The following is a 24,783-nucleotide window of genomic DNA, read 5'->3' on the forward strand; positions in this document are numbered from 1 at the left end:
AAGAAACCAATAAAACTTCATAAAACACAGCATTGGGCTTATTTAAAATGAATTCAGTTACCTGCTTCAGTTTTAACTAAATCTATTAAAAATTGTACAGAATGACCTCTTACAAAGACAGCAATTAGTTGACAAAGTAAACACGTCAGTGCACATTTTGGAGCAGCATCACCTTTTCAGACAAGAAACATTTAGCATATTAAAATTGCTCTTATCCCATAATCTAACATGGAGTTCTTAACAAGCAAAGGAGGTACAGACCATTTTACTTATTTATGGATAGCCACTAGTTTTAGAGTATACTACAAAAGTCTAGTTTCCCAGTGCTGTGTATGGATGTTTTTATTATTTTCTTTTGCAAGAGGATATGTCAATCCAGTAATATCTGATCCAGCTATGGGACTTGGTACGCTTGCCAAAAAACAAAAAATTTTGTCGAGGAAAAGGAATAGTTAAGTTTAAACTACATTGACTTGCTTCTTTTCAAAAATCTTAAAATAGTCACATGATACTGTGCGAAAAAGACTCTTCTTAATATAAATAATTGAGTAATTGCATTTGATGTTGAAAAACTAAATTCTGAGCTACCTTAGTGGTCTGATACTTCACTGCCTAGTTGTCTTGTATAGTCATTTACATGTACTAAGTGGGTGAGAAATATTACTAAATCATAATTTCCCATTCACTTACACCAGTAGCTGTTTATACTCTCTTTATACAATGAGACATGACTGCACAGGGGAAAGACAGTGACGATCCAGGCACTGGCTCTCACATGTGTAAGAAAGAGGGATGTGTCTTTCAGATAAACACAGCATCTAAATGTCAAATCTAGCATTGAGCATACCAAGTGGATTTGTGATGCTCCCTGGAGGACAGGCCGAAATTAGATTATCCTGTGTTTTGTTGTCTCTGGCATACAATATTCTTGATTTTAATGTATCAGTGTCCCAATAAATGAGAGAAAAAAGTAACAAAATGGAAAGGGATCAGACAAAATGGAAGAGGTGGTTGCAGTTGTGTCTGACATGTGATATACCCTGGAGTGAAATGTAAGCAATCAAATACTCGAGTGGATTTTTTTTTCCAGGTACAGAGATATGATGGTGATAGACAAAAATGTAGATTACACTCACAGACCACCCCCACGCACACTATACTTTCACTACTCCCTGTCTAAACAATGAAAGACTACTGAGTAAAACATTGGCTGTTAAACTTATTTGGGGCCTAGCTGTGCTGTAACCAGATTTTAAAAGCATACAGTAGCCCTGATGAAACCGTTGGCTAAAGCACTCTTTAAAGCTGATTATACATTGGTTTGGTCCCATTAACAAAGGGCAGCTCAAATTGTTTTGCAACGTGTTGAGCCACGATCGAGTATGCTAGCTTGTTGTTGTTGTTGTATCACACTACCATCGAGAGGCCCCAACAGAGAGCACTATACAACATATAGTAAGAGAGGGAGTCCCTGCATTAAAGAGCTGACCATGTAAATAGCTACAGCAGACAAAGGATAGGAGGGGAAACAGAGGCACAGAGAGAAGTGACTTGCCCAAGTTTGCATAGTAGGTCAGTGGCAGAGCTGGGAATAAAACCCTGGACTCTTGACTACCAGTAGAGGGTGCAATCCACAAGACTAAATTATATTAATAATATAGACAGGGTCTGAACTGCAATGAACTAAGCGTATGAGCTTGCTTGCTTTACTCAGGCAAAACTGCCATTGACTTCACAGATCAGCAGTAGAGATGGGAGAGGATAGTATTAAACCAAGTAAGCAGATCTTCAGAAAAGTAAAACTTTAGGCCTATAATTGGGTCCTGAGAGGGCTCCACTGCTAGAGAAATATATGATCATCTCAAACTTCTTAGAATAACTCATTTCATTTTCACTATGGTGTATTCTTTCTACTCTCTGTGTATGTGTGTATAATAGATATTGTAAATGTTTCATACCCAGATTTAATAGTAATGACTATTCTTTCACTAAAATACAATACCACATGATTTCTGGGTAGGACACTTGTATAATGTGTTGTTTTTATAACCTTTGTTTTGTAAACGAGATGTTTACTGTGGGATATCAAGGATACAGTGATTAGAGGATAGCATAGTTACTGAGCACATTAACAAAATCTTCATTCCTACCAGCTGCATTCACAGATTGCCACAAAAGAAAGCTTCAGTCCTTGTCACTGCCAGAAAGCCAGATGCTCAGATATCCTCTTTGTATTCTGACGATCATTAGATGACCACTAAAATTACCAATACTCTGTCCCCCTTAACTTACAAAGCTTTGTTTCTGTTTGTTCTGTGCCTCTACTAAACCAGATTTACATATCAGTCTTTGAGAGGGGGCAAAAAAATATACAGAAGGAATTATCTGGCTCTGAAATTCTGAATAGAGTCCATATGTCTAGGAGAGTTACTAAGAGATTCAGTCTGAAACACACTGATAGCTGAGGAGGCAGCAGTGACAGTAACTTCTCAAAGTCTTAGAGTTGTATATATAATGTGGAGCTGTGCTGACAGCTTTTTTGTGACAATTGTGTGTCAGAAAGAGGTAATCAGCATATTGAGATGAAATGTTAAATATGGCAGCAGATCATAGCAACAAGAAAAAACTGTAAGGAAAATTTCTAATGCTTCAAGTAAGTTGAAGACAGATGGAAATGTATTATTAGGGAATGATTCATTATCAGTACCTAAAGTTTATTGGTAAACTCAAATTAATTGTGCAAAAAGCTAATAATAAATGTGAGTAGTTAATTTCTTACAGCAATAATCATCCCAAAATATTGTAGTACTATTATGAGGCAGCACTAGATTACATTTTAAACTGTAGCAAGCTGAAAATTCTTAAAAAGAACAGGAGTACTTGTGGCACCTTAGAAACTAACAAATAAAATTTGTTAGTTTCTAAGGTGCCACAAGTACTCCTGTTCTTTTTGCGGATACAGACTAACACGGCTGCTACTCTGAAACCTGAAAATTCTTAGATTCCTAGTATAGAAAACATGTCACAAGGTTAGCCTCTTTAGTCACTAGATCAATTTTCCATTTAATGTGAACTCAATTATATTATTTGACAGTCTTTAGAGACAGTATTTCCACAGAAATTCACAGTAAGTTTTATAAGGTATATAACTGATCACTGGTGTCATTATATGCTGGCTGGAAATACTCTATGCAATATACATATTTTTTAGCTAGAGAGCTTATTGCTGTATAATCAGGTATAGCAGTTGATCACAGATATGGCAACTCCTTGATAATAGTGAGTCTGTGGTTCTATATACAGGATATAAATATAATTATGTTTTGGTAAGGATTCCAGACATCCAGCCTATATATGAGCTGTAAATACATTTAACCCTGTCTTTAGTCCTTAAAATTGGGTGTGAGGAGAGATTTTGTTTGGTCCCAAATATAGTGACGCTCTATTTTAGAGGAATATACCTATGGAATTGCAGCTGCTCCAGTGCTCTTACCACCTGACAAAAAGACCATAGTTCTGCTGACCAGCTGTAGGTAAGCTGACTGTTTCAATAAGAGCCAGTTGCAGAGCAATCCACTGAGCGATGTCTATTAGTTTATTAGAGTGATGACAGGCTGCACCTGAACAGGAGAAAGAACAATGAGGAACAAAGAGCTTACCCAGTGCAGTGCAAACTGAGGACAGCCACGGCATTGCTTACCTTCACACTCAGCCAGAGGAACATTAGCATATGATTTTGCTTAAACCTAAAAGTACAGACTAACCCTTTGAATTAAATCAGAAATACTTTATCATTAATGTTGCTTGCAGTGTTGTTGCAGCCATGTTGATCCCAGGATATTAGTGAGACAAGGTGGTGAAAGAGACATGATACTGGTCTGAAGAAGAGCTCTTGGTGAAAGAGATAAGATTTCAGGCTTAGAGAGAGAAGTTGGTTCAGTCTTGTCTCTTCAGCATTAATGTTTAAATTTCTCATTGGAACTAAGAGATAGAATTCCCAAAAGGACTACACATGAATATGGATAGTTAGAACACCTTCTTTCAACACCAATGTCAAACCATTGACGCCAGTCTCGCCCATCTTCCATGTGATAGCAGAATTCTGGGACCTTGTTTATTGGTTTTCCGGTGAGAAGTCTGATTTGAAGATTTGAATATAGTCTGAGGCAGTGGTGGGCAACCTGCGGCCCGTCACGGTAATCTGCTGACAGGCTGCCAGACAGTTTGTTTACATTTGCATGGCTGCCTGCAGCTCGGTTCGCAGTTCCTGGCCAATGGGAGCTGCAGGAAGCAGCGTGGGCTGCAGGGATGTGCTGGCCGCTGCTTCCCGCAGCTCCCATTGGCTGGGAACAGCAAACCGCGGCCACTGGGAGCTGCGAGTGGCCATGCAAATGTAAACAAACTGTCTCGTGGCCCGCCAGCAGATTATATTGATGGGCCGTGTGTGGCCCGCGGGCCTCAGGTTTCCCACCACTGGTCTAAAGGCTTGTCTACGTGAACATTTTAGTTCACAGGAAGCTGGGGTGTCAATCTACATTTAGTTCACAGGAAGCTGGGGTGTGACTCTACTGTCCCTTTGGGCCCTGCTGCCAAACATTAACAGTTTGTTCCTATGCTTTCATCTAATCCCATTTCCAAGAGGACTAGATTAGGGGTTAGGAAGAAAACAGTCCTCTGAGTAGGTTATTCCATGGTTCTTACTGGGGTTTCTTTCATCTTCCTCAGAATACCTGGCACTGGTCACTGTCAGAGAAGGAATACTCGACTAGATGGATCATTAGTCTGATCTCTTTATGGCAATTTTTATGTGCGTGCCCAGGAAAGGTTAGTTTGGAGGTAGCATCTGTCTGCAGACAAACCTTTCTTTTTGTTCTGTTTTATAATTAGGGAAATGCGGTCTAGATGATATTACTATAAGGAGGGTGCAAAACTGATTGAAAGACTGTATTCAAAGAGTAGTTATCAATGGTTCACAATCAAACTTGTGGGACATACCTAGAGGGTACTTCAGGGGTCTGTCCAGTGTCTGATACTAGTTAATATTTTCATTAATAACTTGGATAATCATAGAACCTTAGAATCATAGAAATTCAGGGCTAAAAGGGACCTCAAGAAGTCATCAAGTCCCACCCCTTTTCTGAGACAGAGCCAAGTAAACCTAGACCATCCCTGCCAGGTGTTTGTCCAACATGTTCTTTAAAACCTCCAATGAAGGAGATTCCACAACCTCCCTTGGAAGCCTATTCCAGACCTTATCAACCTTTATAGTTAGAAAGTTTTTCCTCATATCTAACCTAAATCTCCCTTGCTGCAGATTAAGCCCATTACTACTTGCACCATCCATGGACATGGAGAACAATTCATCACTGTCCTTTTTATGACAGCCTTTAAATATTTGAAGACTGTTATCAGGTCTTCCCTCAGTCTACTTTTCTCAAGACTAAACATGCTCAATTTTTTTTAACCTTTTCTCTTAGGTCAGGCTTTCTAAATCTTATATCTTTTTTGTTTGTCTCCTCTGGACTCTCTCTCCAATTTGTCCACATCTTTTCTAAAGTGTGGTGCCCAGAATTGGATACAGTACTCTTGCTGAGGACTCACCAGTGCTGAATAGAGTGGGACAATTACCTCCCGTATCTTACAGATGACACTCCTGTTAATACACCCCAGAATGATATTAGCGTTTTCCAGAAGTGCATCACATTGTTGACTCATATTTAGTTTGTGATCCTTTATAGCCCGCAGATCCTTTTCCGCAATACTACCACTGAGACAGTTATTCCCCATTTTAGTTGTTACAATAAATTTAGTCATTTAGCTCAACCAGTAAAAGCTTATGCTTTGAGGTACTAGGTTCTCCCCCTGCTTACAACTTGACCAGGGCCATTGTTACATTGGCAACATGAGAAAATGGAAAAATGAATAAAGTCTGATCCTGCCACCTGGAGGCTGTAAATGTTGAAGAGGAATATATCTGATGATGCAGGGTCATATACTGCCCTTGAGCAACAGTGGAAGGCTGCATACTGAGTCAAGGGCAGAATTTGGCATTAAGATTTCAGTTTATGTAAAATAGTTTGGGCTCATGAATCTCTCCTCAGAAACTTGTGTGCAACTCTTTTTAATGGAGTTGCTTGGCATATCCAAGGGCAGAATTAGTCTCTCTCACTGCTGCTGACACCAGAAAAGTCCCCAAGGTCGGATCCAGAGGTAAAAATAAGGCTTTGACTATCCTGTGCTGCAGTGCGGGCTGCAGAGTGTGAACTGCAGAATATACCAAAATATCACCCTCTAACTGTCCGACACGGACGCTGATGGCACGAACTGTTTATGTTAACGTAATCAGATTTACATTAATGCAAACAAGGTACCATTTAGTTCATGCTAGCAGCATGCACACAGGGCAGCTAGAGCACCATTTTGGTATGCTCTGTAATTCACACCCCTGTAGCCCACACTGTGGCCTTATGAGAGAGAGATTTAAATTCTTCCCCAGCATTCCTGTTTCTTTGTTCCTCTTATTATATAAAATCAACCAAAAAAGAGAGACAGGGTGACACTACACAGAGATTTATCCCTCCTTAAATAACCAAAACACAAAAGAATTGAAACTGTGGAGTGTGACTGGTTTATCTCATCTGAGGCCCTTCTAGACTAGATTATGCCAGTTAGCTTCAATCAAGACTAGTTAGCACTATATTGAAAGGTGTTAAACTGTGCCTGCATTAGGTGAAAAATTGTGTTTAGATGCATGTTAGGCAACGCATTTTCCAACATGGTCTATTTTCCTCATCTAGATGGGGCCTCTGTGGTCTCTGCTAGCTGTTTCTGCTCTTACATTGTTATATTTGCAGATCAGCAACTTGTCCCTAAACCTGTCATTCCAGCAGTAATATCTCTTGTTTCACAGGAAATAATTTTCTCAGCCACACAAAATTTGCAATCAAAATCTTATTCTTTTGATTTTAAATTACATCTAATGTCATTTTATATTTTTGGGCTTGGAACAACACATCCTAGGCACTGAAAATAAAATGAAAGATCCAGGAGATGATATTACTCATACACAAAACACAAATTGATAGCACTAAAAGTTTAACAGGGTTATGAATAAAAGATAATTTCTGTTCTTGGGTTTTGTGAAGAAATTAAGCCATATCAAACTACTTGTTTTTTTGTTTTTTTTAGTTCCGTATCCACATTGCATCATCTGTTTTGTATCCTGAATACATTTCATACCCTGATAAATCCAGCACTGTCAGATTATAATCTTCATTCTCATATATGGGTGAAATTCTGACCCTATTGAAATCAAGGGCACTTTTGCCATGAATTTCAATAGGACCAGGATTTCACCCTGTATATTTACCAGAATTGTACTAGAAAATTTGGCATAATTATTTCACATGGAGTCTTTTATGAAGGTGTTCTGGAAAATAAAATAAATGTATAGCTCTTGAATTTGAAAAATTACATTTTACCTAATACTGTATATCTAGATCCACACCCACAAGAGAGAAGATTATTTCATTTTAACTTTCTGCTTTTGTTTCTTGGATTACCTGCAAAATAGCAGAACCCTTCTGCATTTATTCCTCATTGATGATGATGCAAAAAGGATTTTACTTCAGGTATATTTTTAAGGCCTTGACTTCACTACTAAAAAGGTACTTTTTTTTAAACCTTGAGGTAACTAACACACAAGCTATCCTGAAGTAAGCACACAGTGAAGACCAGGCACTTTAGTTTTACCACAAGGTAAACAGCCCAGTGCCCCCTCCGGCAGTTGACCTCACCAAGCTTACCTCATACTTCAGGTAATTCATATGCATTAGTTACCCTGAAGTAAAAATATATACCCTTTTTAGTAGTAGATATATTATCTAATGCGAAAACCTCAAATTCTTTTCTTTTTTCTTCTAACTATATGATTGGCGAAATTACAAAGGATGATAAAAAATTAATGATAAAAGAGACGCCAATTTGTCCCTTGCAAATACCAATTTGTCTCTTGTCATTTTCAAAAATGTAACAAGTTCTTATAAAAAAAGGAATGTTAGCAAAGTACTGATAATGCTTGTGATGGGTGCTTAGTGCAAATTCTATCTCACGTAGTTTCCTCAGCCACTACCTAAATGGAAAAAATGTTATTCACTCAGGTGTCATAAAATGAACCATACTGCATGAAGTTCATTATCCGATCCACTGACTTTTCACAAGAATCAGCTTATTTATAGCATTGTGCAGCATATCATCTGCCAGGTCCACGCCTCTAGTAATATTAAATTTTATGGAAAACACATTTGTGGCACATTAGTGATGTTCCATTTGTGTGTACGCCTAACAAATGGCTCCCCTGCAGTTGTCTCAGCATTTACTTGCCAGACAAGAGCCATTTACTGCTTCATTTATTCATAGGCAATGGAAGTTATTGAATAAGTATCATATCAGAGAATTTAAAGAAGAAATTCATGGAGTTCTTAATGTCTGCAGAGATTAAAACTGAACTAACCCCAAGAGGTGGTTTTGGATGTTACATTTTGAAAGTCAATGAAAGGAAAAAATGAGTTAACTTGATGGTGTTGTTTAATTTAACGGAACCAAACTATATGAGGGGTGAGGGGGGACAGGGACTATCAAGCCTCTTAATAAACAGGATTTTATCCTGCCATTAAGTTGCTATAATTAGCCAGTATTTGACCAGATGGCAAGTAATTTCTAAAGTCAGACCAGGTGTTCAAGATGCAGAGATAATCACAAAGATGATGACTGTGGTGAAATTAATTAAAAAATGTGTAGAGGTAGCACAGTGGTGCTTCATAGAGAGAATGACCAAAAAGTAACACAAGAGCAAAAGAAGGTCTGACATACTATAGTGCTGCGATTTTAAATGTAGAAGGCAAAAACAAACAGAATTTAATTAATTTAAGTGATCAAGCTCAGGGGAGCTTTTCAGAAAATGATTACGTAATGTAGTTTGGTTTTTGATGATGAAAATATTAGCCAGTATGGAGATGGAGAGTAAGGCAGAAATAATAAATACAAAAATTGGCAGCTAGTTTAAAAGAAGGATAGATCATAGGCACAGATGCCCTTCAAAATGAAATATGGGCACAACTCCCCCACCCTGCAAAAAAAAGCCCTTTCATGCATGTAAAGCTGATGACATGGCCACAGCTGGAAATTACACATGGTTTTATTCATTAAAGACTGATTATCTTCAGTTAGGCTGTACTCCTACAACAAAACAACAAGGAAGCAAAGAAATGAATCACCATACAGTGTGAATTGCACCACAGCCCTGCAGCCACTACCTCTCTTTTCTTCTTAATACATTAAGCCTACACCTTTATTTAATAAAAAAAAAACTACTAGGGTATAAAGGGAAATGATATTTTGCTAAAACAATCTATGGACTGCAAATGCTCTCCCCTTCCCTACCCCAGAAAAGGAAAGAAAAATATATAAACTACTTTATCAACAGCCTCTGGATCTTTCCAAGAAGAAATAACTGCAGTGCAATTTGGTCCACTCCTGCCTGGTCTCCCAGCACCTAATGATCAACTGTGGTTGACAGGTCTCAAAATACAAGCACAAACATTTCCCTTTTGTTCATTACTGTTAGGAGATCCCTGACCAGCTCCACTAATGCTGTCTCAGTGTTATGCCCAGGTGTGAAGCCTGACTCTAAGGGGTCAACGTTGCTGATAAAAGTAAAGAGCTATTAGAGAGAGCAGTAACAGAACAGTAGACACCAAGCAGTAATTGTAATAGTTATTCAAAATGATTGACAGATTTCTGAGTGCAGCGTGCACTGTTGAATGTTTCAGGGTAGCCAGGAGTATGCCCTCACCTAGAGATCACTGTCAGCAAAGTCTCCTAACTGGCTTTTGCCAGCAATGAAGAGTAGGGGTTGGAGTCTAAGGCTGTAGCTCAAAATTTGTTGCTTAGGGGATTTCCAGTTGTGTAAATTGGCCACATTTTTATAAGGTGCTAATGAATTTGCAGCCTAATTCAATCCACTATGATTTCAGGGATTCTGGGAGATTGTTCTGTGTCAGTGATTTTGTCTGCAAAGGGAAGGTTAAGAATTCTTTGTACAGCCGCTGCTAGGATCTGAGAATGCAGGCAGGGACTGTGGGTTGATAAATCAGTTCATATTCCAGATTCGTAGCAATTCAGCAGTCACTCTGGCAGTGGCAATAAGGATTGATAAGGATCTCAGGGTCTCACTGATAGATGAGGTGTAAGACTGCAGGAAATATTTTTGCTGAAATCTCTTGTTTCTCCTGGCCCAGTTTACCTATGAACCATAGTGTTCTGTGGGAGATGATAGATGAAAAAGGGACATTTTGCTAGTGCTTTCATGACTGGGGACAATCAGTCATTGTAGTGTCTCACTAGGCCATCAGTGTCCCAATCAGAGTTGTTTAAAAAAATGAGAACATTTTGTCCCTTTTTTGTTGAAAATTTTCTTCTTTTTGCCAGTTCTATAGATGGTTGAAAAATGAGAAGAATATTTTTGCAAAAAATATTTTTGAAAAATGCGATCCTCATTTAATTGAAAAAGTGTGAAATTTTTCAGCCACCTCTAGTCCTGATACTATTGTTGTTTGGAATATATTTCCCTCAGTAAATAATGTACCAGTTCCTCATGGAAAAAATGGATTTAACTGAAGATCATGGACCAAATCCTCCGTTGGTATAAACAGACATAGCTCTGTGGAAGTCAATTTACACCAGCTGAGGAGGACCCAACACAATCTTGTTCCCTGAGTGCAACTTTGCAGTAGAACAAGTAGTAGAGAGTATGCCAAATTCAATGTGTTCCTAACCCCTTAGGCTACTTCTATCCCTACAAAAATATCTAGAGACATTTTATATTAGGTGATTTATGATTCCTATTGGATAGTTTTGTAAGGGTGATGATTAGTAGGTAGCCTAGGGACTAGAACTTCTATGGAGTTAATGCTGTCACAGGCAAAATGTCCTGTTATTTTCAACAAGTTTGTATTATTGTGCAGGGCTGGTCTTAGGGGTGGGCCACCGGGTGACCACCCAGGGCGCCATGGTCAAGGGCATGCTGTGAAGCAGCGCAGAGGTGCGCCCTGCCAGGGTGGAGTCAGAAACTGCTCCTGGCTTGCAGGCAAGTGCCGCGTGGAGGGGTGCCTGAATTTTTCCCTGCTTCCATCCAACAAAAGAACATGGGGGGAGTGAGCAGTGACGCACAGATACCGCTCTCCCCCCCCCCACCCCAGCATTCCTTCATGCTCCCCCGAGGAGGCTGTGGGGGGAGGCGGGGTGAACAAGTAGCAACATGAAGCACTCCATGCATCCAGGTCACTTTCCCCACCTGAGCTGTGGTGTGAGGCGAGCATCAGGAACTGCTGCTTTCCTGCCCTGCCCTTACACAGCTCAGATGGGGAAAGTAACAAGAATGCAGGGAGCCCTGACGTTGCTCCTTGCTCATTCCCTCACAGCCCTGTAGGAGGGTGCGGAGGAGCAGCATTCAAGGGCGGGGAGCGAGCAGCAGTGCCAGCTGCTTCATTCATCCAGGTCCATTTCCCTACATGGGCGCAGGAGCACGGTGCAGAGGCTATGGGTGGAGACAGCACAGTTTAGGGGTACAAGAGGAGTCAGGGGTTAGGGTGAAGGAGTGGAGAGCCACAGGGGCCAGGGACAATGGGGGGTACCCACAAGGACCAAGGGCAATGGTGGAGGGCATGCCCATGGGGGCCAGGGGTGCCAAAATGAAAATTCACCCAGGGCACCATTTTCCCTAAGGCTGGCCCTGTTATTGTGTTCCAGCTGTTGTTTGTGTTCTGTCTTCCTGCCTTAATGATCAGCCAGTATTTACACCAGCGGGTTTGTGCTGTTTTCCGGAAGAAGACCAATAAAGGTGGGAGTGATGATGGTATTTGAAAGAAAAGCTTATATAGGAATTCAGTCAGAGCATTACAGGGGTAAAACCAATGTGATACTAGTTGAAGGAAGAATAAGATTTCCTACTGCTTGGTGGAAGTTATAAATAAATATGAGGGATATTTTGGGGGAGGGATAGCTCAGTGGTTTGAGCATTGGCCTGCTAAACCCAGGGTTATGAATTCAATCCTTGAGGGGGCCATTTAGGGATCTGGGGCAAAAATCTGTCAGGGGATTGGTCCTGCTTTGAACAGGGGGTTGGACTAGATGACCTCCTGAGGTCCCTTCCAACCATGATATTCTATGAGTGTCTGAGTCTAGGCTAACCTGCAAAGGTTTTCACAGCCGTAAAATGATAAAATCAGCCAGCCAAATTCAGTGATGAATCCTGGTCACATGCCACCTGAGGCACATTGCGCATTAACTAAGAAGATTAAGCCTTTCACCTGCTTACATCTCTCTTGCATGACTAATATAAAATTGCCTAGATATAAAACAGATGCGCAAGCCACATTTGGGAGAAATGATCGCGGAATCATCACAGCCTGTGATAGAGTTACTACCCCATCACAGTCGCATTTCCCCTTTTGATATGATGCACACCTTTGACATGCTGGAAACAGGCCAAATCCTCAACCCCTGTGTGAAGCCCAAATCTGACGTGTTTGCTCTCAGGTTCTGTACAGAAGCTGGGAAAGGACAAAATTTCCATTCCACTCACCCAGGCCATCCATACCAGCAAACCCTTCTTCTTGACTGCAGCTTTATGGTTCTTGCACATGCCATTCCTCCCATGGAGGATTTTGACCTGGGTATCTGTATAGTGAATGATCCACAGCCAGGCCTCTTCCCTAGCCCCAACACGAGTTTCCTCCATGTGGCTGTTGAGAGAGATGCTCGGGAGCACTGCCCCAGGGATACAGGAGAAACAGCCTCCCAGCACACTCCCTTTGCAGCCTTGCCTAGCAGGACTATACTGCGTCTCCTTGCCCAGCAGGACTATGCTATTTGTGCTGCATTTAAGGCCCCCTGTGAGCATGAGGAATTTAGGTTGATGCCCTTTTTTGTGGTGTGGGAGATGTCCAGATTCAAGCCTTGTTTTGTATATTTGTGCTCCGGCCTAGTATTATGTATTTGTTGATTTTTTTTTCTTTCCCAATGCTGACATGGCTTCCATTCACTCTTTTAACTATGCCCAGGGGCGGCTCCAGGCCCCAGCATGCCAAGCGTGTGCTTGGGGCGGCATGCCGCGGGGGGCGCTCTGCCGGTCGCCGGGAGGGCGGCAGGCGGCTCCGGTGGACCTCCCGCAGGCGTACTTGCGGAGGGTCCGGTGGAGCCGCGGGACCAGCAGATCCTCTGCAGGCATGCCTGCGGGAGGTTCACTGGAGCCGCGGGACCGGCAACCGGCAGAGCGCCCCCCGCGGCATGACGCTCTGCTTGGGGTGGCGAAATGTCTAGAGCCGCCCCTGACTATGCCCACAGCTGGCCTGCTTATCCAGTGTGCTCAGGCTGCTTTGGGCCCCTCCACCAGTGACAAACAATTCTGAAAGCAGTTTACTTGGCCACAGGCAGATTTCTCATGTATAGGAGTATACTCAGGTGGCAAAGAACCCCACTGCATCTTTCTGCCAGCCACTAGTGAAAGGGGAGCGAGTGGCCAGGTTTCCTTACATCTATCTCATCACAAACATCCCTTAAGGCCACCATTGCAACCCCCTCTGTGCTGAGCATTCCTAACCTGTAGCTTGGTACACATGTTAAAGGCTTCCAGATCTATTTTCCTCTTTTAAATGCACCAATTATAAATTTATTAAAAGAGATACTTCATTCTCTACTTTGTATATATAAAAAGATGTAACATTTTCCCCCAGGACACTGCGGGCTGGATCTGATCTCACACATGTGTAACACCACTAACTTCCATAGAGTTAGGCCCAGATCCATAAGGTACTTAAGCACATAACTCCAGATTTAGCCACATAAATCTCAAGTTTAGGCACCTAAGTCACAGTTTTGACTCCACTGAGATCAACAAAACTCCTGCTGAACCCTGTAGTCACCTCAACTCATACAGTGCCTATGTTTTCAGGGTAAAAGCTAGGTGCCGATGTTTCTGCCTCTGAGCATGCACACTGCTGCCTCCATCTAGGCATCTGGGCACCTGCCTACTACCTAAGCCCAGAGCGATTCACAAACCAGGTAAAGGCTGGCATTCAGCCTGTTACCAAATTTATTTTGCCAATATTATGTATTTTTAAGAGAATCCTGTTTGCCAGAAGCTGGGATTGAGCAATAGGGAATGGATCACTTGCTGATTACCTGTCCTATTCATTCCCTCTGGGGCACCTGGCATTGGCCACTGTCAGAAGACAGGATACTGAGCTAGATGGACCATTGGTCTGACCCACTAGGCCATTCTTGTGTTCATACTTATGCTAAAGTGACTTGTTCACCTTAGCCTCTAAGGATAGAGCAAGAAGCAATGGGCTTAAACTTCAGCAAGGGAGGTTTAGGTTGGACATTAGGAAAAAGTTCCTAACTATCAGGGTGGTTAGACACTGGAATAAGTTGCCTAAGGAGGTTGTGGAATCTCCATCTCTGGAGATATTTAAGAGTAGGTTAGATAAATGTCTATCAGGAATGGTCTAGACAGTATTTGGTCCGGCCATGAGGGCAGGGGACTGGACTCGATGACCTCTCGAGGTCCCTTCCAGTCCTAGAATCTATTAATCTTTTCCATTTTTCTCTATACTGAAATATATTTAAAACTGTGGGTAAGCTTTCGTTCTTCGCACACACAGAGATAAAATAGTATTTTGCTGAGGTTTCTGAAAATAATAAACAGCAGATATAATTGTTGCAAGAAACTAGATACAAATTTCCAACAAGCGTGGATAGCAAGTGCAGACAGCATGGGAATGAAAATAGGGAAAGAATGACACAAACTAATTTGGGGGAGTTTGTGCCCATGGTAACAGCCTAACTCCTCAGCAGCGAGTTATTTATTCAGAATAGTCCATGTTGCTGGTTGTATCCCCAGATCAATGGAATGGGAAAGTATTTAACCCTTATCTTTCTGCATTTGTGCTGACTGATCTTTGACTAACACTAGTGGGTTAATAAATCTGGTTAACTGTAATTATTGATAAAGAAACAAACATTTAAGTAACAACTGGTACCCCAGATGAGCATCAGTAATCAGAGTTCAATCAAAGCTGTTTTGAATATAGGGTCACTAGCTGGTTCTCAGTAAAAGAACAGTTACAACACTGAGGCCTGGGCTACACTAGCGGGGGGGGTTCCAACTAAGATACGCAACTTCAGCTACACTATTCGCCAACTGCTGCGGCTCCCCTGTCGACTCCACTTAGTCCTCCTGCCAAGGTGGAGTACAGGTGTCGATTCAGGGATTAGGAGGCGATAAATCAATCCCCGATACATCGAATACTACCCGCCGATCGGGTAGTATAGTCGTACCCTAAGGTTTTTACTTTGGTTGATAATGCATTTCAGACTCTTTTTTTTTTTTTCCATTTTTGCAGCTAGATGCCTTAGGGAGCATCTTAAAAAAGACAATAGAACTGTATTATATAGCAGAAAGAGCTAACACAGGCTAAATGCCAGAGCCCTAGGAAATATAAAACTTGTCAGCTGACAATCAGAGGCTATTAGAATCCCTTGTAAAATATTTATTCAGATAATAAGGGCAGTTCATCAATGCTAGATGTTGTTTATGACTATGGCCCCTGGGAATCTGTGTCAGGGATATTTTGGACTGAAAGCCCTACGAAAGGAAAGGAGAAGGAATTAAGGGGTAAAGGTACGGAGTGCCTTTTTTCTGGCATGTTAAGCCTTTCACACCAAAGTCAGAGAACTAGACAGGGCTTCAGAGAATCAACAGGCAATAATACAAAACCTGAGAGGAAACTAACGGGTTAAGGCAGCAACTTGACAGTTTGAGTAAGGATAATTCTTGTATCCCTTGCAACTTGGAAGAAACTAATGTAAGCTGGGAGAATGCCAGGACAGATCTGGCAGGGAAGAATGTGAGAAGTTGCAGTACAAACAAAGCCGATGATTTTAAAAGTACTTTCAGAATGCCTCAGGAGCAATTGTATTTAAAGCAACAGGGATCCTTCACAGATCACAAAGGTTGTAAACAGAGGGAGGAAGACTTCAGGGAACAAGTACAGGCTCTTAGGGGGCAAATTGCAGTGATCACACCAGAAGTAAGCCCCTCTGCACCTCCTCCTCAGAGTTTGTTCCCTGAGGATGGTTGGGATAGCTATTACCAGCATCTTGGTGGTGATTTTGATAACTCCTGTCACAGTAGGAAGATGTCTTGGCAGAGGAAAAGCCCAAGTTTCACATTTCTCTGATAACTCCTGGCTTTAATTCACCCAGACACAACCACACCAGGGGAGGCTTTAGTTGTACCCAGGGCAGTGGGCAAGTTTGTGGAAGTGATCTGAATTCCCACCCTTTCAGTCACAGGCTCCTCAATCTTATAGAGGTATGTATAATAAAGGCAATGCTAATCACTCAACTGTTTTCAACCATGTGCCTCCTGCACCCCATCAAACTGAATGGGAGGGAGTACTTGGTCTGTAAATCTATCTTAGGCAGCAGGTGGAGTGCCTGTCTAATCAGCTCGACATACTCATCACTACCTGGGACCAAACCAATACAGCCCCTGTGGCATCCTTTGTGTCACAAATGGCATCCTCTGTGTCACAGGGATCTTCACCTTCACAGCGAGGGGGTCAGGCCTCCTGTACAATCTTTTGCCGTTTGCAATTCAATTCAGAAAAGAATTAGATAAGTTCATGGAGGATATGTCCATCAATGGCTATTAGCCAAAATGGTCAGGGATGCAACCCCATGGTCTGGGTGTTCCTAAACCTCTGACTGCCAGACGCTGGGACTGGATGGCAGGGGATGGATCACTAGATGATTGCCCTGTTCTGTTCATTCCCTCTGAAGCATCTGGCACCAGCCATTGTCAGAGACAAGATACTGGGCTAGGTGGATCATTGATCTGATCCACTATGGCCATTCTTATGTTCTTATGCATTTAAATGTTTGTGGTCACCTGTCTTTATCAGTGTTGGTAGGAAGTAATCAACTGAATATGCTCATATACAACAGTGCAGATCTCTCTGCTACATGAAACTAACCCTTTCACTTCCTTTTTCTCCTCTGGCAAGTCCTGTCCCTTCTGCTTTCTCTAAACCACTTCCAGTATTTATAAGGACAATGCATAAATGTACATGTTTTTTCACTTACCTGTTTACCACACCTTTTGGGGGAGGGATAGCTCAGTGGTTTGAGCATTGGCCTGCTAAACCCAGGGTTGTGAGTTCAATCCTTGAGGAGGCCACTTAGGGATCTGGGGCAAAAATTGGTCCTGCTAGTGAAGGCAGGGGGCTGGACTCAATGACCTTTCAAGGTCCCTTCCAGTTCTAGGAGGTTGGTATATCTTCTATTACAACCTCCTTGGTTCCATTTTCATGATCAAACATGATTGTGTAGTCGACCTAGCTAATAGTTTGTTGTGTATCCTTGATGTACCACTTTTAGTAGATACCCCCACTGTAATTCCTTATTCTTGTTCTATTGTGGCAATTTAAAAACAGTGCCGCATGATTCTGCAACCTTTAGTTGAGGATAAGGCTTTGGCTTTTTCCCAGTGCATGACATGGCAAGTAAGCAGTTTCTCTTAAGATCACTGGACCTGATCCTCCTCTTCAACACCAGTAGGGTGACCAGATGTCCCAATTTTATAGGGACAGTCCCAATATTTGGGGCTTTTTCTTATATAGGCTCCTATTACTTCCCACTCCCTGTCCCGATTTTTCACACTTGCTGTCTGGTCACCCTAAACACCAGTGTCCATATCCCAATACAGCAAAGCCATACATTGCAGTGGCTGTTGATTCTTTATTAAGCACATACATAAATGCTTGCAAAATCAGGCCTTTATGCATGTATTATATCAGAATCAGACCATGTGGGTGTTAACCTATGTCTAACAAATAGGAGAAAGATAATGCTCTAACAGAATGGAGAAAGACATCCTATTAATAAGCCTGTTCACTCTAAAAAGACTAAAGGATCTAAAGAAGATAATTCAGCTGTGATTCTAATGCCTGTTGGTGAAGAACTTTATAAGACTTGATAGTAGAGCTGATTGAAAATTTTCTAGTGGAGTGTTTTTCCTCTGGAAAATGCTGATGCAATGAAATCAAAATGTTTAGCAGGAACATTGATTTTGTTTATTTTCTATGAAAAATTATCTAAACATTTTAATTCAATTTTATCACAATGTTTCATCTCAAGAAGTCATAGTATTTTGTTTTGACATACTATAATAAAATATTTTGAATATATAAATGTAAAAATGATAAAGTTGAAACTAAATTTTTCAGAAATTTCATTTTACGGGAGATTCTGACATTTTGTTCCAATCTGGGATAAAAGGACATTTTAAAATGTCAGCGTTTTCCTTGGAATGGAAATTCTGAGTTTCAGCCAGCTCAACTTGAGAATAGCTCACCAAGGTAAAAAATAAATGAAGTAGCATCTCTCAGATATATTGGGGGAAAAGTGGTCATTTAATTGTTCAGGACTAATTTTGCATTTATCTGATAAAATCATTTGAGATGGTATAAGTTCCAAGCCTTCAATAGGAAGAGATACCTGCATTTCATCAGAGAAAAGAGATGATTTGTAAAGCACGGAGAATAAATGCCATACTTACATATGCACTTTTATGTTTAACTGACAATATCTGTTTTGCCCAATTAAAGTGGTTTATTTTACTATCAAGTTTAGCTAATTGGAACTTTGTTTTGGGTAGTGAATACAGAGCAGGTTTCATGGGAAAGTAAACTCATTTGCTATGTGTAGTGGGAATAGATAGCTCACTGGTACAGAATTGCTCCTGATAATTAATTCCTACTTGTTTTATAATATAACCTAATGGCTCAAGCTGTCACTAAACTCCCAGGTGGCTCAGCGCGCACGCACACACACACACACACACACCAGGTGACATATTAGCCAATTTCAAAGATAATTAGTAAGCACGCCACTATTTCTGTATCTTTTATACATTAGTTTCTCTGTGAAGTACGCTGGCCTCTAGTCAAAAACATATGGCCTGATTTATTTAAGAGGTGCTTAGCACCCACAGCTCCCATTGACTTCAGTAATGTATGTATGATTGTCTAAAGAACTGAGACACATTTTTGATAATGTTGTTTTGTTTTTCCAGGTGCATTCTCTGGTTTCTTAGGTAAGCAAGCCAGGTTGTAGAGATCTCTTTCGTTGCACAAGCACATTCCTGGTTTCAAAGCAAGTGACAACTTACTAATACTTTCTTTTATATAGCTTCACAAATCTTTATTTCACCAACTTGATGGATGAGACAGAGCTGGTGTAATTAGTATGAGGTACAACTGCTCTGCTTGGCTGTAATACTCTGAGACTGTGATGGGAGTGCAGTCAAGAGCACAGAGCTTCTGGGAAACAAGAGTGCAATGAGAGCTGTGAAGTGGTGTGCCAAATCTACTGGAAGAATATTCTCAGATCTGAGCCATTAGGACTTGCACCTGAAATAAGTGGTCTAGGGTTTTGTGAGCCTGGAACCTTTGTAAATGAGAGCAGTGCCCACTCCTATTATTAACTGTTCAGTAGAGTATTTACATATATGTTAGCAATTATTTGTAACAGCTAAGGGTGTTTAAAACTTAGCTCAGATTACACTAAAAGTCATACATGCTGAATTTAGTTGTCTCTTTATATCTTTCCATCACAGCTGTTCCCTCCTCTGTTCCTTTCCAATCACTGCTTGATTATAAACTTAAAATTATTTCCATTTTGTCATCTCATCCACCTCAGTATTGCAGCATTATTCTCTAATACCTACTTTTAAAATAATGAAAGGACACCTGGGTGGATGTTAAGAAGAGGGAAATCCTACTTGAATATATACGTTATTTATCTGTCAATTGATTGATTGCACCTAAATACATATTACTTCTGTCTGGAATATGGCATATGCCCCACACTTGCAAATAAAGGATTAACAAGAGTCTCAGGGCCTAGTTACCTCCACCAGTTTCCACCTAGGAAGGATGGGAGTTGGGAGAATTAGGACCAATTTAATATTTGGCCCAGCTGAGGAGGAGGGCACTCCATGAAGACAGGCCTGAAGCAAAGCAAAGTAGAGGAGGATTCTGAAGTCGCCAGAGAGCCTGAAGAGGGTCTTGAGGGATTTGCATGAGGAGACACTTCTCTATAGTGGCAGTCAGACAGGCAGGAGACACTGATGAACAGGGAAAAAGTAGGTTGCAGCCTGTAGGGGTGCTGAGGGATTGATGGAACAGGCCTTACATGCACAGCACAGAATGGCTGGGTTGGAACCCAGAGGAGAGGGTGGGCATGGGGTACCTTTCTGTGTGCCCCAGTAAGAGGGGAAACACAAGCCTCAGGATTAAAAGAGGCAAAAACTGACAAGTTTTAGATGGGGCCTGAAAGTTTGGCATAAAAGCTATTACAAATTTGGATTTTTTTTTCTGTTTGGATTTTTCTGTTATCTTGGAAAGGGACTAAACTTGAAGCGTGACCTGGGCATGAAAGATGCAGACTCCTGTAGAACCCAATCAGCAGACAACAGGAGGCACTAGAGTGGAAGAACCCATGCAGTCTGCATCTTGACTTGGGGGGGTGCTCTGGTGGTGAATTAACCCATCACAGAGCTTGACTACACTGACAGGGCTGAACCGGTGCAGCTGCACCGCTCTAGTGCTTAGTGAAGACACTGACTATGCTGATGGGAGAGCTTCTTCCATCGGTATAGGTACTCCACCTCCCCCGAGCTTCTCCCATTGTCATAGCTGTCTACACTGGGAGTTAGGTTGGTATAACTGCATCGCTCAGGAGTGTGGATTTTCCACACCCCTGAGCAACGTAGTTATACTGACATAAGTTGGGAGTGCAGACCAAGCCAGTATCTAAATAGTGGTCTAGTGGACAGGGCATCAGATTGGAAGTTGATTCTTGCATCCTATTCCTGGCTCTGTAACTGATTCATGTTAACCCTGGGCAAGTAACGTCATGACTTTGTGTCTCAGTTTCCACATTTACAAGATGGAGGGTGATGGCTAAACAGACACCTTGCACTTAGAGAGCTATGAATGAAAAGTTATGTGCATTAGTCATAGTAGTAGACTTTGGTACCTAAGCACCATTTCTGAATTCTCTGACTAGATCTAAGTTTTTAAAAGACCAGTGCAACTGGATGGACTCAAAAGATAGGCAATGGGATGCCCATCCTTTCATCTTAGATCACTGCTTTGGACTCAGAACAGGTTGATAGTATTGATCTAAAGATGTTATTATCTGATAGGCACTTACAGAGACTATTAAAAACTATTTAAATGCATTATCTTTTGATAGGCTTATTTCTGAACTGTTCTAAATCTTGTTAGCTTGACCCTCAATTTGAAACATTAGAATTCAAATCTGGCAAATATTATAAGGACAAGGGTAACTTATTGTTCACAACAGATAACTAAACTTCATGCTATTTGTAAAATGACTAACAAATTATTACTCCCCACTGTGGGTCTTAGCCCTATGTACGCAAGCCATATAAACTATAAAAATGTTGCTTGGCCCTAGCTTTCATTGTAACTTACTTGTTAAAACCCCAGATGGGAGAGGTACAAGTCCCAGCTGACTTTTTAGGCCACTTAATAAATAGTTATCTGTTAGTCCTCTTGAGGTAGGTTTTTTTTCCCAGCTCCTCTTCCCCCAATCTCACTTTACATAGGATGAGAGAAAGAAGGTACTGTACTTACCACTGGGCTACTTGCTTTTTCCTATCTGGCAAGCAGAGGGCAGAAAGAATAGAAGAAATGTCTTTGAGCCATACAATCCCATTAGAAATCTTCCACAGTTTACAGAATATCTATCAGTCAACAAACACCTCTTCCTCCCTTCTGCAGTACACCAGCCCTGATCCCCCTCCTGCCCTCCGAGCCCCTCAGTCCCAACCCAGAGCACCCTCCCACATCCCAAACCCCTCATCCCCAGCCCCACCCCAGCGTTTGCACCCCCGCCACAGCCCTCACACACACCCCTGTACCCCAACCCCCTGCATCAGCCCAAAGCCCCCTGACACACTCTGAACCCCTCAGCCCCATCCCGGAGCCCCCTCCTGCACCCTAAACCCCTTATCCCTGGCCCCACCCCAGAGCCCACACCCCCAGCCAAAGCCCTCACCCCCTCCCACATCCCAACCCACTGCCTCAGCCTGGAGCCTCCTCCCACACCCTGAACTCCTCATTTCTGGTCCCACTCCAGAGCCCTCACCCCCCTCCCACACCCCAACTCCCTGAGCCAACCTGGTGAAAATGAGTGAGTGAGGGTGGGGAGAGCAAGTAACAGAGGTAGGGGGGATGGAGTGAGCAGGGGGCATGGCCTTGGAGAATGGGTGAGACCTCGGAAGAGGGGTGGGGCAAGGGTGTTCAGGTTTTTTGCAAGTAGAAAGTTGGCAGCCCTAGCCACTGAAAAAGGGATGCATTGACTATGACTGAAATCCCAGTGGGAGAAGTTGCAAAGAGGCAGGATATTCCACCACTTATTTTCATTGGTTCTGAGCAATTCTAGCTCCTATTCACTTTGGTGGGTGTTCAGCAAGCCTGAAATCGGCACATTTTTATTTATGTGCATGAACAGGCTCCATCCTATGTCCATAACTTTAAGCAACCCAGGTCTGAACATTCTGGCCTAATTCTGTTGTGAGTTACAGGAGTGCAGAAAAATAACTAGAATTGGTAACCCTCTTCTGTACACCTTTAAGTGAAAAATGGCTTTATGGTCTTCAGTGAAATACTGATGAATAAATCAGTTCCCAGACTTGGAGGTAAAACCTATTCTCGGCATTGAATGTGTATGGCCAAGTGATTAAACCCTGGAAAAGAGGATTTACAATGTAAAAGATAGAAGCTTTAGAAATACAGCAACACTAGCGTGTGTGGCAGTAAAAATGAGAAGTATTTAAAATGTAGTTTTATAAACTCCTGCGTATGGTATAATGTTAAAATGATTATATGGGTTAATTAGGTTCTAACACAGTTTTGTTTATTTAGAAGACAGTTTGCCTAGTAATTATTTTACGCTAAGCAAATGAATCTCTAATGATCACAGATCCCAATAGTTGAAACATAAAGATGATAAAGTTATTACTATTCTGTGGTACACATGGTAATCATAGGAGTTACAAATTATACTTTAAATGTGAAACAGATCCACACCGAGAGAAATCTCTGACCTGAAAAGAGAAGAATCTGGTAGAAGTTTTGCTCTTTTTGTTGCACACAGGGATCCGCCAACATTTTTTGAGTAATGCTCTGTTTATTCAAATAGGCAGTTTTTCGCCCCAGTTCTTTGCATCAGATCCTCAGCAGGAGTAAACTGACAAAGTTTTACTGCAATCAATGGAATTATGCCAATTTTTCACCAGTTGAGGATCTGGCTCTTTAAATGTACTGTGTTTTCATATATTGATATGAGGCCATATCAAAGTCAAATTAAGCTAGTATGATGACGATGAGATTGATATTGCAGTCCTTACTCAGTCATAACTCCCACTTGTGTCCACTGGGTGTTTTTCCCTCAGGGTGTTTTCCCTGATTGCGAGATTAAGGCCTGATTCAACTCCAACTTAAATCAATGGAAATTCTCCCATTGACTTCAATGGGAATTTGACCATTAGTTGGTTACATCCCAAGAGGTTCCAAGATACTTCATTAATTTAAATGGAAGCTGGAGGTGACATAGGATCAGACCCTCGAAGTAAATGTATTTATGTGTAGTTCGTGAGTAAAATCTAAATAATGTATATACCGCACACATTAATAAATACTGTTTGTGTGGGAAGTGCTTTTACAGGCTATGTAGCAATGCAGACCTGGGAGCATTATATTATGTTACTGATTTTCAGTACATTTAAAAAAGAAACAAGTTAAGTTTAACGAAGTTTAGTGATAATACTCTCAAAGTATTTTTCCTTAATGGAAAGAATTACATATAAGATTCAGGAAATAATTATATTCATTAGATTAATGGAAGAAAGCTAATATATTGCAGCAGTGCTCCTCCTACTCAGCATTCCTATAAATTATAAATAACATTCAATTTATTATGATTCCATAGAGGAGACAGTGCCCTTAATCTTCAGCTGGATTTCAGGCTCTAGCCTTCATTAATCAAAAGAGAAAGGAGCTCTTTCCTACATGTTTTATATTTATCAAAAAACTGGCAAAGGGAGTGAAAATATTTTAGGTGGAGAATAAAAGTCAAACCCTACTCACAAAGAAATACAGCTCATTTAAGACCGTTTTAAATAAGACTTTAAAAAAGAAAAAAAAAGTTTTTTCAAAAAAATAATAAGCCTGACATTCACATTTTATGATTAGTTTAAATTAAAGACCACCCAAAGTGTTTGTGTCTGATGCTGACCCTGAGCAGGTTTTGATCAGTTTTGGAGTTCAAGCTTGAGGCGAAGTCAGTTTAGGTTAGGGGTTGGTTTTGGATTCCATAGTACAATGCTAAAATGTCATGAGGTATTCTTTCATGACTTTGCCTAATGATGGATGTCTCATCAGATGAGCTTTGATTTAAGTACTATGCTATCTCGAGCTGGAATTTCATGAAAACAGATGTTCTTTTGAGCTTTCAGCTGCAAATGAACCAGATCCAGAAAATACGGCCCCTTAAATTCTGGATTGGAACCTAAACTGTAGGGATAGATCCTAATCCAAGGATTCAATTCTGAACCAACTTGCAATT

Source organism: Mauremys mutica, chromosome 1 (assembly GCF_020497125.1).
Source record: "Mauremys mutica isolate MM-2020 ecotype Southern chromosome 1, ASM2049712v1, whole genome shotgun sequence".
Lineage (NCBI taxonomy): Eukaryota > Metazoa > Chordata > Testudines > Geoemydidae > Mauremys > Mauremys mutica.